The sequence below is a fragment of the Centrocercus urophasianus genome, unplaced genomic scaffold (genome assembly GCF_019232065.1).
Source record: "Centrocercus urophasianus isolate 14NV4802_14NV808 unplaced genomic scaffold, USGS_Curo_1.0 seq_9, whole genome shotgun sequence".
Classification (NCBI taxonomy): Eukaryota; Metazoa; Chordata; class Aves; order Galliformes; family Phasianidae; genus Centrocercus; species Centrocercus urophasianus.
The window spans coordinates 17,550,069-17,567,778 of record NW_024885532.1 but is presented as its reverse complement, the minus strand read 5'-3'; positions in this window follow the sequence as shown (position 1 = coordinate 17,567,778).

Genomic DNA, 17,710 nt, shown 5'->3' with positions numbered 1-17,710 from the left:
AATAAACAAAACCACCATAAAATGCCAGCAATACAATAAAAGCAACTTTTTTCTTGGGTCAAAATTGACTGAAAGCATCCCCTATATAAAAATGAAATGTTTTTCTGTGGATGCACTGACACTTCACCATCTGTCCAGCATCTCAGATTTACTTTCTGAGATAACTTCATATTTCACCGTGCAGTCCCTAAAGAAACATCACTTTAAACAGGGCCACATGGAAAAATGCACTTCAATAACATCTGAAGGTCTTGCATTTAGCTGCAAGGGTCTGCAATCTAGATGAATGATGTGCCTATAGAGTAAACTCCATTTAGAGTAATGGAAATAGGGAGGAGCAAATGTAAGGAACAGAATGTTTTTTAAAAAGTGACAGAAAAATACAAAAATAAAATAAAATAAAATAAAACAAAAGAAAAAATGGGGTGGGGAAGAAAACTTGAAAGGAAAGGGGAGCTGAATAAATGGACAGAAAAAAGAAATAAACAACAAAAAAAAAACAGCTAAAAACAGCTTTAGAACGATGGCAGTAAAAGACACAGTGATATACAGATAAAGTGAGGAGACGCTGGCAGCCATCTATCAGTCTGCCTTGATGAAACAGGTATTGGAAATTAACTCAGGAACCTTATGAATTACATTCAATCCATGCTCTGGGCTAAGCACTTGTCAATTTTAGCTGCTATTGCAACCTATTACTTACAGACTACATGGCTGGCAAGCTAATGACATTGGAGAGTGTTAAAGAATAACAGTATAAACTGTATACAGAGATGCTTGTCACAGACTAAGCATATCTTCCCATAGACCATTGTGAAAACAGAGACACCGAAACAGAGACACCAAACTCTTGGTTTCTCTATGAACACTTAACGCCATATTACATTATTTCATATAGGAGAAAAGTACATACCAAAGAAATAGTCAGCAATCTGCTTGTCCACAGAAAGCTCTTACCAAGATTTTCTGAGCACTGTGAAAAAGTGCTTTGATTAAAATTTTCTTGAACTTTATCCCCCATCCCTCTAGGATAATTCACTCTGAGGCAGAGCTATTGAAACTGACAGGTTTTTGGAGGATACTGGTAAAAAAAGTAGACAAATATAGAACTTCAGCCTCTAATACATATGGTGGACTTCTTTGTTGTGAACTGGGACTTCCCACCTGACTAATGCTTGACTACTGAGCTTACAAAAATAGCCTTCCAGGGAAGGTTAATTTAGTTTTATATCTTCAAATACATACATTAATAGTTCGTACTGAAGTACAGGAAATACATTTTGTTTGAAATTTACTCATCCAGTATAGTGGAATTTCTTCAATGTATTTTTCAGCTGATAAGCTTGTCTAAAAGTGAAATATTTTAATAAGCAAGCACATTCAAAGTAAATGTCAGAAAGTGTGATCCTGTGACTAACATCTACTGTTGCTGCTGGGGGGGAACAGAGAGTAAAAAATAAAGTACCAGAGAAACATGGAAGGCCAAATTAGATCAAATGTTAGAACGAATGTCAAAAGTAGGATCGCATGCACCCTCAGAAAGTTTGCAGATGACACCAAGCAGAGTGGTGCAGTTTACATGCTAGAAGAAAGGGATGCCATCCATAGGAACCCTGGACAGGCTTCAGACATGGGCCCAATGCTAACCTCATGAAGTCCAACAAGGCCAAGTGCAAGATCCTGCACATGGTTCAGGCAATGTCAAGCACAAACAGTGGTTGGGTAGAGAATGGTTTGAGAGGAGAAGAAGCTGGCAAGGTGCACTTGAAACCCAGAAGGCCAACCATATTTTGCGTTGCATCAAGAGAAGTGTCACCAGCAGGTCAAGGGAAGTGATTCTGCCTCTCTACTCCGCTCTCATGAGACCCCGCTGGGAGTATTGGGCCCAGTTCTGGGAACCCAAAACAAGGATGAGCTGTTGGAGTGGGTCCACGGAAGAGCCAAGAAGATGATCAAGAGATCTAGAGCACCTGCCCTATGGGGACAGGATGAGAAAGATGGAGCTCTTCAACTTGGAGAAGAGAAGGCTCTGGGGGGGGATCTTATATTGACCTTTCAGTATCTGAAGGGAGACTACAGAAAAGCTGAGGAGGGACTTTTTAGAAGGGCACACATGAACAGGATGAAGGGAAATGGTTTTAAACGGGAAGCGAGTAGATTTTGGCTATAGATATTAGGAAGAAATTCTTAACTGTGAGAGTGGTGAGAAACTGGAACAGGTTGCCCAGTGAGGCTGTGAATGCCTTCTGCCTGGAAGTGTTCAAGACCAGGCTGGATGGGGCTTTGAGCAACCTGGTCTAGAGGAAGGTGTCCCTGACTATAACAGAGGGGTTTGAACTAGGTGATCTTAAAGGCCCCTTCCAAACCAAACCATTATATGATTGTATGATTCTATATTTGTCAAATAAAAAGGGTAGGTTTTTTTTTTGTCTAATGGAAAAGATTTAATTAGAGAAGTCACATAAAGAAGCTGCCTGAAGTGTTGGATCCATTTTCTTCAGATAACCTAATGAACCTCATTGAACTTTGCAAAGAATTGTTGAACTAATAATAAAAGGGGAAAAAGTCCAGAAATTTTGCTGCAGCATCCCTTAGAAATGAAATGAACAATTACAAAAATGATTTCCCCTCCCAGGAAAGTAACAGGGTGACATATTTACTTACTTTTTTTCCTTTTGAAAAAACAATGATGAAATAAATTTCAACAGAGGATTGACTAAGTTAGGACTTAGATATGCATAGGAAATGATTACATTTTAAAATCAGAATAGACAGACCTTCACAAGAAACCTCAGTGCTTGAGAGTTAAATTTGCTTTCAATAAGTCTTTAGAGTTTTCAATTTGAGACTTTGTTTATACAACTCTCAAAAGGCTCACTGTAGTCTATAGAAATGTTTTATCCATGTATGAGATGCCATTTTAAAAGGACAGCAAAGTAAGGACAGAGCTAGGATTTTTTTAGGTTTTGGAATACATAATAAACGAAACACTTGTCTGTAACAGGAGACACTTTATTTAGCTGTTAAAAAGCACTCATTGTACTTAATGAAGAAGCCTTTGCTTAAGAGAGTGAAAGAATAGCTTGATATCATACTTATCCCCTTTTATTTACACTACGTAACATTTAATAGAAAGATTATTTTAACAAATATGGTTTCAGATAGTCAACGAACTTTATTTGACCCTGTGAATATACACCTCATTAAGAGTTTGTGTTTATTTTTATAAAGATTGAGAAGATTTCTGGTGTTCATAGTAGTACACAATAATGAAGTACAAGTGAAGTTCTCTTCATCTTCCCCAGTACTATCCTTTCTCCCTGTCATCTAAAGTATCTTTAGATGTATAATGTACAAAGATTTGGAATTTTAACTTGGTGGGAATACATGCAGTTTTTGTACATTCATAATACTACAGGCTTTGCCTTTTAGTGATCGAAAGAATTATGAGGAAGAAGACACATTGTTTGACTCTTTGCCTCTCTGAAATCATCCTACAGAGATAGTTACACTCAGCAGGTAAAAAGGAAAGGAATGAAGTGTTAATGTTTTCCCAATCTTTCCCGAATGCTGACTTATGTTAGCTTCCAAAAAATTACATCTCTTGCTACATCTACTGTGCTTAGGCAACTAAGCCTGAACATAAATATTCTTTAAACAGATTTTGTGGTAGCAAAAGTGGTAGCACATCTTACACACTACTTTTCTTTCTTCTATGTCAATATATTGTCTTTATGCAGGCAAACACACACATAGGAGTTATGAATGTATGCAGAGAGGCTGAATATACAACAGACCATGTTGGTGATAACGAGATATGTTATCTTCCAACACTGGCAAAATTTTGGTTTTTTTTTTAGTTTAAAAGATATGTCTGAGCCCCAAAGATGGTGAAACTCAGGTAGATTAGAGAGATAGACCCTACATGACACAGATACAGAAAAAGATGTTTAGGACCTTGGCAGGATTGTCCCACAGTGTCATAAAGTCCTGACAATGATATGTCAGGTTGATAGGGATCACAGAAGAAAAAAAAAAATATTCAATATTAGTACCATAATATAAAATACTTTCTACTCCTTGAAGAAAGTAGGTTTTTATTTTTGTTATTATTAGGAATGATGCTGCTGGGTGCCAGTCCAAAATGTTACTGTTCAGTAGTCAAGGTGTTAGCAAAGGTGATAGTATGCAGTTTCCAGGTGAACTCTCCTTGAACATTGATTTTATGTGCAAATGGAAAACTAAAGGAAACAAGTTTCTGGGGTCACCTCTCCTGAGTGCTGGCTTTCTGGGGCTTTGACCTATGTGCAGGAACTCAAACATACACACTTTTTAAACATTGACTGTTTCTATCCATTAGCATTATTCACAGTTGTTTCTGCTCTGTTCAGATGAGGATAGACAGGAATACACGTTTCAACATTAATATTTCTCAGATCTTCTTGATCCATAGTAAAAAAAAAAAAAAAAAAAGTCAAAACCTTCTAGGTTATCATTCAATAATGTCATCTCTTTTAGTAAATAATGATGAAACACTTGAAGGTTTCTACTGCATTGTCCAGAGACTGCTTCATCTGTTCACAATGTAGAATAGTGGCATAGATGGCTTTGCAGCTGCAAAATGAAAAATTATTTATTCCTGCTATGATGTAAGAACTTTCAATACTGTTACATAATTTTAGTACATTGATGCATAAAGCAAACATTGCTGACCAGCTGGTTAGAAAGGGGGTTAGGATTTTAGTACAGCATTGTACCATGGCAATAACTACATTCCAGTTTTGCAGATTCATGTGTTTTTTCTTTCTGCAGAAAACTACAGAATGTTTAACTTTGAAACCTTTTTGTGGTTGCATATAAATAAAGGCAAATAACTATCTCTGGCTGGATGAAAAGATTATCTGATTAAATGCTAGCTTTAGTACTCTGTGCAGTTTGTCGACACCATTCTATATTCTTTTATGGATGGTACCAGAAATGATTTGATTTCCACAGAGATAACATTTGGAGGTTGTGTTTTCTGCAAGCAGACAGCGGGCTCTGTCTGATAATGAGTCCGGGGGTGTCACTGCCATACTAGGCACCTGGCTCATGAATTCTCACAGAAACCCCGATAAGACCCATTCTGCATAATGTCCATATATATGTAAGTGCTGCTTAGGATTGTACCTGAATGGAACTCAGTTCAAAGTACTGAAATTAATAGGAATCTTAATTGCTCTGCTGGGAGTTGGCTTATGCATTGCACTTAATAGCACAGTTTAGATTTTTTCTTTATTTCCTATTTTTCTTACATGGTAGTACTGTTCATGTGGAACCGTGGCCAATATTAAAAACCACCACAACAACAAAACAAACGCATTTTCAATTTTTCTCGCTGTATTAGTCTGTGTGATTTATTTTTTTTTCCTCATTACACCCTTCTCAGTTCTCATGGTCTCACCTCTTCCTGAAATCTCTGGATGTATCCTGCCAGTGTTACTGGATTTGATAAGATTAAGGTGCACTTCTGCTCCCCTTTTTGCCTAGTTTCTGGGAAGAGGAAAGCTGATTAGACAGCAGAAATTTCACTGGGTTGATGTTAGTTCAGTTAAGACACCATGAGGGCAGAAACTTTGCTTTAAAGACTTTGTAAAGGTTGTAAACTCCTGCTACAAAGAGAGATAAGTGAAATCACTGAATGTTTTGTTAGGATATAGTTCATCATATGTTAAAAAAAATGAGTAATTCTCCTAAAGACAACACAAATGGTACTTGAATCTCAGCAAAATTTGTGATTTGATAATTGATTCAGGCTTACTCTTTTTAAAGTTCACTATTAATATATCCTTATGCTAATGGAGCTAAACTACAGTTTTGAAGGCTATTGCCAGTAAAAATGTGGAGACCCAGACAGAGGTCCTATGTTCATGTAAAAGGAAAGCTGCAGCAAAGAAAAATGTGGAGACCCAGACTGAAGTCCCGTGCACACATGAAAGGAAGGCTGCTGCTAAAAAAAATGTGGAGATCAGACTGAGGTCCCAAAACACGATGCTAGTGTGCAGGTCTCTGGCTGTAGCGAGTGCCAGAGCCTGGCCTTTGCAGTGCTAGCTGAGGGAGACAGTACTTGTGTAAGATGTGACCAGCTAAATGACTTACTCAGCCTTGTGATTGACCTAAAGTAGGAGGTGGAGAGACTGAGGAGCACAAAGGAATGTGAGAGGGAGATTGATTGGTGGTGCCAAACCCTTATTGACCCTGAGATCTTGGCAACCAGCTGAGGCTCCACATGGAGCACGTCACCCCCTGCCGCCTTGCAAACAGGTGGTAGAGGAGAGCCAGCAGGCAGACAGTGCTCCTGCTACAGTGAGCCCGTCTTCTCCCACTAGCAACAGTGGTGAAGAATCAGGGGGAGTGGAACAGTGGCAAAAGGTCCCTTCTCGTCAATGGAGGCATACCCTCCCAGAGATTCCCCTGCCTCCTCAGCTGCCCTTGCAGAATAGGTACAGTGCTCTGCAGGGACAACTGGACGATGGTGGTAATCATGGTTCTCTCCGCTAGGTGGTGTTACCATAGTCTAACCAGACCTCACTTAGCATTAAAAACTCATCGACAAAGAAAAACCGACAAGTCATTGTCATTGGTGACTCTCTGGTGAACAGAGCAGAAAGGCTAAGTTATAGACCAGACTCTCTACACAGGGAAATCTGTTGCCTCCCAGGAGCCCAGGTTAAAGATGTAAGGAGCTTCCTTCCCTAGTTCAGGGCCTCAGATTATTATTCCCTATTGGGTAGGCAACAGTGATACAGGAATAATATCGCTAAAGACTATGAAAAAGGACTTCAGAGCCTTGGAGCAACAGGTAAAGGGTTTGAGAGCATAAGTTGTGTTCTCCTCTATCCCTCCAGTTATAGGAAATGACGTGGGACTAAATACGATGGGCCAACTAATACCTGGACCTGAGCCTGGTGTGCCTGGCAGGGTTTTGGGTTTTTTTGACCCTCTGCTCTGTTTGCATGACACCAGGCCTGCTGGCAACTGATAGAAAGTTTCTCCTACTGGTGGAAAGGGGTCTTAAGACAGGAATTGGGAAGATTCATTGACAGAGCTTGAAACTAGGTATGAAGGGGGGTGGAAGTGTAACTGGGTTCATTAGTACAGAGTCAGTATATAATGTGCCAGTTCTTGTAGGAGAGGGATGTGCTAGTAAGATCCTACAGTCTTGTGTCTTGGTGAAGGAGGACAACTCACCCTTTTGTAGGAAGAACACAAGGATTGGTGTGAGGTTGGAGACTATGGAAACACCTGAGTAAGGTCATGAGGATATTAGGGCTACTGCCACTCAAAAGGAGTCCCATCTCAGGTGATTTTACACTAATGCATGCAGCATGGGTAATAAACAGAAGGAGCTGGAGGCCAGAAAGCTATGACATAGTCACCATCACAGAAGTGTGGTGGAATGACTTGCAGAGCTGGAATGCTGTGATGGATGGCTACCAACTTTTCAAGAGAGACAGGAAGGCAGGGAAAGGAACTGGTGTAGCTTCCTGTGTTAAGAAAGAATGTGAATGTATGGAAATCAGTGATGGTGATGATAGGGTAGAGAGCTTATGGGTCACAATAAAAGCAAAGGCCAATAAGACAGATATTATCTTGGGAGTCTGCTACAGGCCACCCAACCAGGATGAAGGGGTGGACAAGACACTTTATAAACAGTTGGGTGAGGTCTCAAGTCTCTCCCCCTTGTTTCTGTGGGGGACTTCAACTTCCCAGACATCTGCTGGATTTATAATGCAGCAGAGAGGGAATAGTCCCAGAGGTTCCTAAAAGGTGTGGGAGATAACTTCCTCACACCACTGGTGAAGAAGCCGACACGGGGAAGCAAAATCCTGGACCTGCTATTTGTGAGCAGAGAAAGTGTTGTAGGAGATGTAAAGGTTGGAGGCTGTCTGGGGCATAGATCATGAGATGCTAGATTTCTCAATCCTTGTTGAACCACAAAGGGGAGTCAGCAGAAATGCCACCTTGGACTTCCAGAGGGCAGACTTCAACCTCCTTAGGACCATGGTTGAGAGGGTCACTTGAGGGGTAGTTTTGGAGAGCTTGGGAGCCCAGGAAAGCTGGGAATACTTCAACAAAGTTATTTTAAAGGTGCAAAAGCAAGTCACAGAAGATGAGCTGATGGGCAAGGAGGCTGGACTGGCTGAACAGAGACCTTTGGCTGGAACTCAAGAGCAAAAGGAAAGTTTTTTGTCTAGAAGAGTGGGCAAGCTACTTATGATGATTACAGGTATGTAGTGAAGCTGGGCAGGGATAAAATTAGAAAAGCCAAAGCCCAGCTAGAACTGAACTTGGCCACTAAGGTAAAGGACAAGAATAAATATTTCTGTAAATGTATCAACAGCAAGAGAAGGCTAGGGAGAACCTCCATCCCTTGTTGGATGCTGAGGACAACTTGATGACCAAGGATCAGGATAAGGCTGAGGTACTTCTTTGACTCAATCTTTAACAGTAAGACTTGTTACTATCCACAAACACAGCCCCATGCGCTGGTAGATAGGAATGGGGCACAGAATATACCCTGCATGCTCCACAATGAAAAGGTTTTGGACCTGCTCCAAAAGCTGGATGCTCACAAGTCCATGGAGCTGGATGGATTGCACCCTAGAGTGCTGAGGGAGTTGGTGGATGCGATTGCCAAGCCACTCTCCATCATTCTCCAACAGTCCTGGCTAATTGAGGATGTCCTGGTGGACTGGAGACTGGGAAATGTGAAACCCATCTTCAAAAAGCACCGGAAAGATGATCCTGGTAGCTACAGACTTATCAGTCTCACCTCAATGCCTGGGAAGGTTATGAAACACATAATCTCGGAAGCCATCATGGACCACTTAAAGGTCAACCAGGAGATCAGGCCCAGTCAGCATGGGCTTACAAATGGTAGATCCTGTTTAACAGACTTGATTTCATTCTATGACAAGCTGACCTGCTTAGTGGATAAAGGTAAGGCTGTCGATGTGGTCTACCTGGACTTCAGTAATACTTTGATACTTCAATACTGACCCCCACAACATTCTTGTGGAGAAGCTGGCTGCCCACAGTTTGGATGGGCGTATGCTCCGCTGGATGACCGGGCCCAAAGAGCTGTGGTCATTAGAGTTAAATCCAGTTGGTGGCTGGTCACAAGTGGTGTCCCCCAGGGCTTGGTACTGGGACTACTTCTATGTAACATCTTTCTTAACAATCTTGATGAGGGGATTGAATGCACCCATAGTAAGGTTGCAGATGACACGAAGCTGTGAGGGAGTGTTGATCTGCCAGAGGGGAGAAAGGCACTACAGAGGGACGTGGATAGACTGGATTGATGGTTCAAGGTTAAGTGAGTTTCAATAGGGCCACGTGTTGGATCCTGCATTTTGGTCACAACAACTGCAGGCAACCCTACAGGCCTCGGGAGGAGTGGCTGGAAAGATGCCTGATGGAAAGGGACTTTCGTGTAATGATGGACAGTTGGCTGAACATGAGCCAGCACTGTGCCCAGGTGGCTAAGAAGGCCAGTGGTATCCTGGCTTGTATCAGGAATGGTGTGGTGAGCAGGACTAGGGAAGTCATCCTGCCCCTGTACTCGGCACTGGTGAGGCCCCTCCTCAAGTACTGTGTTCAGTTTTGGGCACCTCAGTACAGAAAGGACATTGAGGTGTTGGAACAGGTCCAAAGAAGGGCAACAAGGCTTGTGAAGGGCTTGGAGAATATGCCCTACAAGGAGCAACTGAAGGATCTGAGGCTGTTTAGTCTGGGGAAGAGAAGGCTGAGGGGAGACCTTGCTCTCTTCCAATATCTGAAAGGTGCTTACAGCGAGAGCAGGGCTGGTCTCTTCTCAGTGGTGTCAGGTGACAAGACGAGGGGAAACGGCCATCAGTTGTGCCAGGGTAAGTTTAGGTTGGATATCAGGAAAAGCTTCTTTACAGAAAGGGTTGTAAGCTCCTCAGGGAGGTGGTTGAGTCACCATCCCTGAATGTGTTTAAAAACCATTTGTATGTGGTGCTCAGGGACATGATTTAGCGAAGGGTTGTTAGTTAGTGTATGGTTAGTTTGTGTTTGGACTCAATGATCTTTAAGTTCTTTTCCAACCTGAGCAATTCTATGATTCTATGATTAATTATGTGAAAAAACATATTTTGTTATCTATACGTGCAACTGTTTTATGACTTAGATAAGGAAAATTATTAAAATTATGATTGGATCAGCATTTTCTATTTTATGCACTTCTTGTTACAATAAACTTCTCTCACTTGCTTTGTACTGAAAACACTTCTTTTGACTATTAGCTACCAGGTCAATCAGAGCTTAAGACACTTTTGATCTTTTCAATTATTTAAAAATTTATTTGGCTTGACTTATTTAAATCACTATATCACCTTTTCACTTCATATGCATGGCTAATGAATTTTCAGTAGTTTTTTATGCTTTTCTGAAAGATATCTGTAATTTTCCTTTTATTTTTATAAACAGTGTAAGTCAAAATGAAAAAATATATTGTGTGATAATTTGATATATTTTTCATTACTAAGGTGAGCTGTTTTCTTTACTGTGAAGTTTGGGGCTTTGAACTTCTAAACTTCAACCAAAGCACAACTCTTTCTTAATTTTTATTGAACACTCAAGCACATTTTCTTCACTACAAATAACTTGCCAGAGAAAAAGATAGCAGCAGAAAAGGCCTCATTGCCAGATGTTGATCAAAATAGTAAACGACAAGCACATATGATTCTTAGGGAAGTGATGAGTGACATGTTTGAGTCACAAGAGCAGTATTGTAGGTGAATGCTTAAAGAGTCATCGTCATTACATAATACATTTTTATCTTAAATTTTTGCTGTTTCTGATGCCACTAGTTAAATAACAACAGGAGAACTAGTAGTGACAAAACGTAACTGGCTGCTGTTGCCATTGCTCAATTGAAGAATATCTACCCATCAGAGCAAAAATTACCATTGCTTTTCTAAACAAAAGTTTAGAAAGTACTTGAGAACCTCATGTTCAAACAGATATTCCTTGGTTGGATGAAGTTAACAGATTCAAATAAGTCTGAGATACTATAGCAACTTTACTGTTTTCTGCAGTTTATTTCTATTCTGTCATAGAAGCTTTTTGCCATGCTATTGTTGGATGCTATGCCTGGAACATTTCCTCTGTCTTTTCCCTTAATAATCTTTTAGCTTTTTTTTTTTTTTTTTTTTTTTTTTTTTTTTTTTTTAGATTACGATCATATTTCCCAAGTTGAATAGAATAACATTTGGCATTGAGATGTTTATTCTAACAACTACACATCTGAAATTTTATGAAAGGAATATTAATTCAGTTTATCCACAAATTCTCAGTACAAGCCTCTGAAACTAATTGCCGTGCATTACACAGTTCACAGGAAAAGAGCTGACTATTGTCATGTTTCCTGATTTAAGAGAGATTATTTTCTTTTCTCTATACCACAATATCAGCACTGCAAAGTGACCTATTTAACTTCTATTGTCCAGCTCCTCAGAGGTGCAACCAGAGAATGAAATTTGTGTGTCTAGCTTGGGGATTTTATCCACCTTTCCTCTTCTGGAAAAACAAAGACTTCACACAGCTGGGCTCTACATCTGCCCTATTATTCACTTATTCTCTAGTGTTTAAGTGTGCATTTTTTAATTATTGTTCTAAAGTACATGAAGTTTCAGCAAGTGAAATAAAAAGCTATAACTAAATTCTAGTGAACAATATAATCTACGTTTGTTTTTTTTTTTTTCTAATTTAGAACAGGCTAAAGGGCAATATAGAAATAACTGGAATAGAAAGCCATGACTTTCTCCAAATTCATCTGACATACTTCCCTGTCTTATAACAATTCAGAACAGTAGACTGTATAGTACAACTACAGTAAGAAGCAAAAAGAGAAGAATAACTGAAGAATAGTAAGTAGATTATAGCGTAAAATAATCATTTTTTCTTTGCCAGTTTAAGTCTCATCTGTCCCCAGTCTCTGTGTATTGTAAATGAAGAAAGCTAAAATAAAAAAGTTATTTACTACTCTTGTGAGCATCTTGGAAAGCCAGACTTTAGATGTAACTGAAAAGCGTGTGACTTCAAGTTGAACAGAGGTGGTTGTCTTTTATATTTATTTATTTTAAAGGATTACAAATCCAGTCAGAAGACAAGTAATCAGTCAGCAGTGACAGCCAACATGAAAATGTAAAAGAATAAATTGTGCTTTAATTTTTCTTGACTAACTACAGACATCTATCATAACTAATGCACTTCTTGTAGCACAGCATTTTTTTCCATAAAGTAATCACATCTATTTTGTTATGTGTCTTAAACCTGATTAGAAAGCACCAGTCCTAGCAGTTATAAAAAGAAAGGCAATATTTCTTTTGACCAGTGTGGGTGCAATTAAAGTTATGGCAAAGTTTATGCAAGAACAAAGAGATTATATTTTTGCTAAATAGGCTGTGAAGTCCTTTTACCTTTGTTGCCTAATTGCTGGTGTCATGCTTGTAATTGTGGCATCTGTGCATGCTCAACAGTCTAATGGGCAGCTCCTACAGGATTAATGAATTTTAATTGATAGTGTTTAGCGTGGCTTTTGGTTTCTGTCTCTTGTAGAGGAGGCTATGCCCTTCTGCTCTTCTGTCCCCAAGTGAGCTGCATCTCTGTTGGGGAGCTCATAGATACAGATGGTCAACAAAAGGTGAAGAATGCCAGAACTCTCTGGGCATCAGAGTCTTTTCAGTAAAGATAAAGACTGAATTGCTAATCAGTTTTCCTTCTTCTGTCTAAGCTTTTTATGCGTGGGCTTAATGTTAATCTATTTTAGTAGAACAACATATTCCTTTTCAATTCAAAAAATGCTTTCTAGCAAATCAGAAGGTAATCTTCTTTCCAGCGTCCCGATAGGTAGTTTTAAATGTGGCATCTTTTGTAAGAGGAAAAACAAAAACACTTCTTGGTGACATGTAATCATTTGACCCACTTCCAGAGGTTTCATAAAGACTGAAAGAAATGCAAGTCGTTGAAATTTGTTTAAAAAGTAGTGGGGAAACCTTCGGATAAACAATATAACTGATGTGAATTTTTGTTTAAATTCCTTTTTCAGGAACAACAATTCATTATATCAGCAATACATGAGAGGCTACATGGAGATATATGGTATGATCAGAATCTCATTTATACAGAAATGGGAAATTGACTACCTCCTGGTGGCTAATTTAAAGAGCTGATTGTTATTTGTTTTAATAAAATTATTGCCTGAATAGAATAATCAAAATTAAAAATGAGAATTTTTGTGAGTGATCTCTAAAATTCTGTCATCTATAAATCCTTTTTACTAAAAAATAAAACAAAAGCAGTACCGATTTCCTTTAAACATAATTGCTATTTTTAAAAAGTTTTTGTTCTCCTTAATCAAATGTAAATGTATTAACTAGGTGCCATCAAGAATGAATATCATCATTAAATATTTTTGAGATGAGAAGAAGAGTGAAAAAGTTAAAGGTAGAATACTGAAATAAGCAGTATGTATGTATCTTTCCAAAACTCATCTGTCTGGTTGTTATTCCTTTCATCTGCCTACTAGATGCTTCCTCATGTTACCTCTATATCCTAATTTTCAGGTTCAGTTGTTTACTGCTTATTATTAATTTTGGGTCACCATTACTGTTTTCCATTAAAATATCATTTTCTTCTTTCCAGAAAACATTCCTACTCCTCTCCCCCACTCACACACACTTTTTTTTTTTTTTTTTTTTTTGGTATGATCAACAGTAATAAATATTAAATATTATATCTGCTTGTCTTTGGAAAGGTTGTTTCATCTAGTGGGGACCGTATATATATAAAGATGTAATTCTTCTATAAGAATTGGCTAAAAATATGCCAATTCTATATGATCTGTTCCTAAAGGTGTTGCTTTTTGGTCTGAATCTGAGGTAAATAAAAAGTGACAAATTTATTTGAAGATACAAATATGCTTAATTATGTTATTGAACCAATTATCTTATTGAGACAACTATGTATGAAGAGGTTCCTGATCCTTAATTTAAAATGTACAGGGACACATTGATGGATTTCAGCTATAAGAAAGCCATTGTAAAATCGAAGCCTGTATTTAGCTCAAGCATGAACACTTGAAACCAGCATCTCCCAGTGGTGTCTGTCTCCAGATATCCACAGACTAAGTGTAAGATTCTCCTCATACATATCTGCTAGATACTCATGTTTTTTCTACACAGATCAGAGACAGGTAGACTGAGATGTTTCCTACCTGCTTTAGGCACCTATTTGTGCATAAGTGTTGCAGGAAAAGCATGGTCCAAAAAGCTTGCATTAGCAATTTTATCTCTGCCAAGACAGTTGTCTGCCCCAATTTTAATCTACATGATCAGAGAAGACATTTAATAACGCAAATGTCAAATGCATACATTCAGCACCTTAAGAAGCTGTGCCTTTTTTAGTTTGGCTTCATTTCCTAACAATGAGGCCGATGTCAATCAACCTTAAGTACACATGCAGTCATCCACTGTGACTACTAAGAATAATACCAAGTGCTACATTTTTATTTGTATTCCCGCTACACAAAATATAAAGCATTTTCTCTAAAGCAATCAGTATTTTATAACAAGGAGATATCAGGTAACGGTGATACAGTTTCATACAATAGATGTTAAGAAATACAAATCTGTTGACTTCGCCTTGCAAGCAGATTCTTCAGAGGAGCCTGTAAGAAAGTTGACTGCATTGGTTATATTTGCAAACGACAGATCTGAATAATTCAGTCTGATTTGGTGAGTAGCAAGAACTGCATAAAAGCTGCAATGTGTACTTATGAAACAAGCACACTTTTCATGTTTGTGTGCCTATTGGACTGCATGTGTTAATACTTCATCAATGCACTGGCTTGTGTTGTGGATGTAAATCAGCAATAAAAAGAATTTTACTGGCTGATGAATCAAAGTTTACGTCTACCTTGAACTGAATTTTCTTATAATATATAATGTTCATGTCACAACTATGAAGGTGAACAAAGAATTGAATATTTGTGTACATTTTAGGAATCAATATCCTCAGAAGCAATAAGTGTAAAAGAGCGGGTTAAAAGAATGTTGATAAGCATTCACAAAATGTGAAATTTCAATATGCAAATATGCACAGACAAGTTAGAGATATTCTTTATGGAATTCTAATTTTGTCTTTCTTCCAAACAATGAGCGTAAAATACTGAGTGTTTTAGTCTCTCACTGCAGACTAAGAATTCTAATTTAGGAATTATTTGTGCAGAATTTCTTATGAAATGCTTTATATATTAAAAAAATGCTTTCAGTAAGCCTGCTTTAATGTCTTATGTGCCCAAGAGAGTTGGTAACAGTATGATAGGATCGCAGCTAGGGTCATCAGATCTTTCTATTACCAAACTGTAGTTAGTGCATTTGTAGGAAAGGCAGCCCATTTATCATCTGAGTTGGAATGCCAATAAATAGGCAGGTGGAAAAAGTTACAGAGATGGGGTCAATGAAAGAATTACAAAGAAGCAAACAAGAACAGCAAAATAACTCCTGATGCAGCCGAATACTGAAAACATAAGGTAGGTGGGAAGATTTGAGGCACCGTAACAAGAAAATCACATCTTAAGTGTCATATTTCTGAGAGAATTATGTGTATTGGCATCACATAGCTCAAAGTACATAGTATTAATATGCAGAAAAATACCCCAGCAACTCTGGATTATTATTTTCATATAAGTCTGAAGATGCTAAAATTTTTTTCCACAGCAGACAAAAAGTATCCCATAAGATCACCATCAGTGTGTGTTGTTATTACACATAGATATATACACAGATATATAAAACACAAAATATATCAATAAATTTATTGATACCACTGGAATATGGGAAACTTATCAAATGGTCTCTGAAGTTTTGTACTTAACATGAAAAAAATACAGGTACAGTGCAAATTGGTAGGAGGGATATTTTTGAAAGTTGAACAATACTCTGCAAACACCATCTGAGAATGAGACTTCACATTACAATTATGTTATACAATAGCTTGCTGGCAAAGCAGGAACAGTCCTATTTTCTAACTCAGCCCTGCTGCTATTGACTGTTCTGATCCCTCTTTTGCACTGGTATTATTGCTTATCAGCTCTTCAAATGAGACAGAAAAAAAACCTAAACAAGCAGAAAATTATTCAGGAGATCTCTCCCCCCCCCCCCCCCCCCCCCCTCCTTTTTAACAGTGTGTGGGGAGGGGAGACACATTTTTAACTTATTTTACATATCGTGATGTGATCAGACATCTTTGAAAGCCAGTACAAGAAAATCATTAAGGGTGTGGCAACATCTATCCTTAGGAATTAGGCATTAAATCACATTAGTTAGAACACAGTATTTATCTCTGAGATCTTCTGAAAAGAAAGATGATAACTTTACTAATGCTGAGAGCTTATGAAGTGAAGTGCTTAAACTATCTACTACAAGCCAGAAATGTCCTTGATAAAATGATGAATGATTAAGGAGAAACAAACAAACAAAGGTAATTCTAAAAAGGGGGAAAGAGAAGGAGGGTCATGTAACAGAAGTGCTTGCCATGAACTTTTGTTAATAAACCTCTTGGGTAAAAACTGGTACCATACTTTCTTTGAAAAGTTGCAGTAAAGACATGTAGAGGGTTTCAATTACTATTGTCACTGATAAGAAAGGTTAAATCTTCATCATTATTTCCTTTCACCTATAATTTTTCATTTTGCAGACAGAATATCTTTGAATCTTCGCATTAACTCAAGAGTCTTGGACCGAGGAGAGATGGCAAGCAGCATTTTTGCAGCTTTATCTACTTGTTCTGCCAGTAGAAGGCAGCCTTTCTTTATCCTAGAAGATAACCCAAAGTTATTCCAGATTCCAAAGGAACTAATCTGTGTCAAAACAAAGTACCCAGGCAGATTTTCTGCCATTGAATACTGTCTAATATTTAGGCCTCTCACAAAGGGGACTGAATGCTATAAATTGTGTTTTGTCAGATCACCATTCAAGGCTCAGTGCCAAAGGTTTAACCCAGGCCTTGTTGTAAGCTTAGACCCATGGGTTTACTTGTTATCATGAGATCAGAATTTTGACAGGCCCTGGTATTATTTAAGGCAATAGATTAATTGATTTTAATTTAAACATTAGAAACAAACAAACAGAAAAAGATAATGAAATCCATTGCAATGGTAATTCCATGCACGCTAACACTGAGCAAATGTATTGATAACCCTTCGCAAAGATGTACTTTAACATGTTGTAAAACCTGACTAATATGGTATAATAAATAAACAGGGGAAGGTGAAGTGCATGATATTAGATCAGTATATTCTATAACAGAGAGATGAAATAACTCAAGGCACTTGCTTCCTAGAGGAGCATTAGCTATCTTGCATATGTTAGTTCAGTGATCAATAGACAGTTCAATTCCTAAAGCTCTGATCTGGTTCTCAGCAGAACAATATTATCTAATTCATATCCTGCATATAATCAGAGGAAACAAGGGGCAGATTTCAGCTGTTGTAAACTGGCATAGTTCCATTAACTCCAAGAAAACCCTGATGAAAAATGAAGGCCAAAACTCAGTCAGGGTCTATGCTTCCTAAATTTTCTTGGTATAAAATAGAAATTTTAATGATGGTATGCAAAATTTGTACAAAACTACTGTAGTGCAA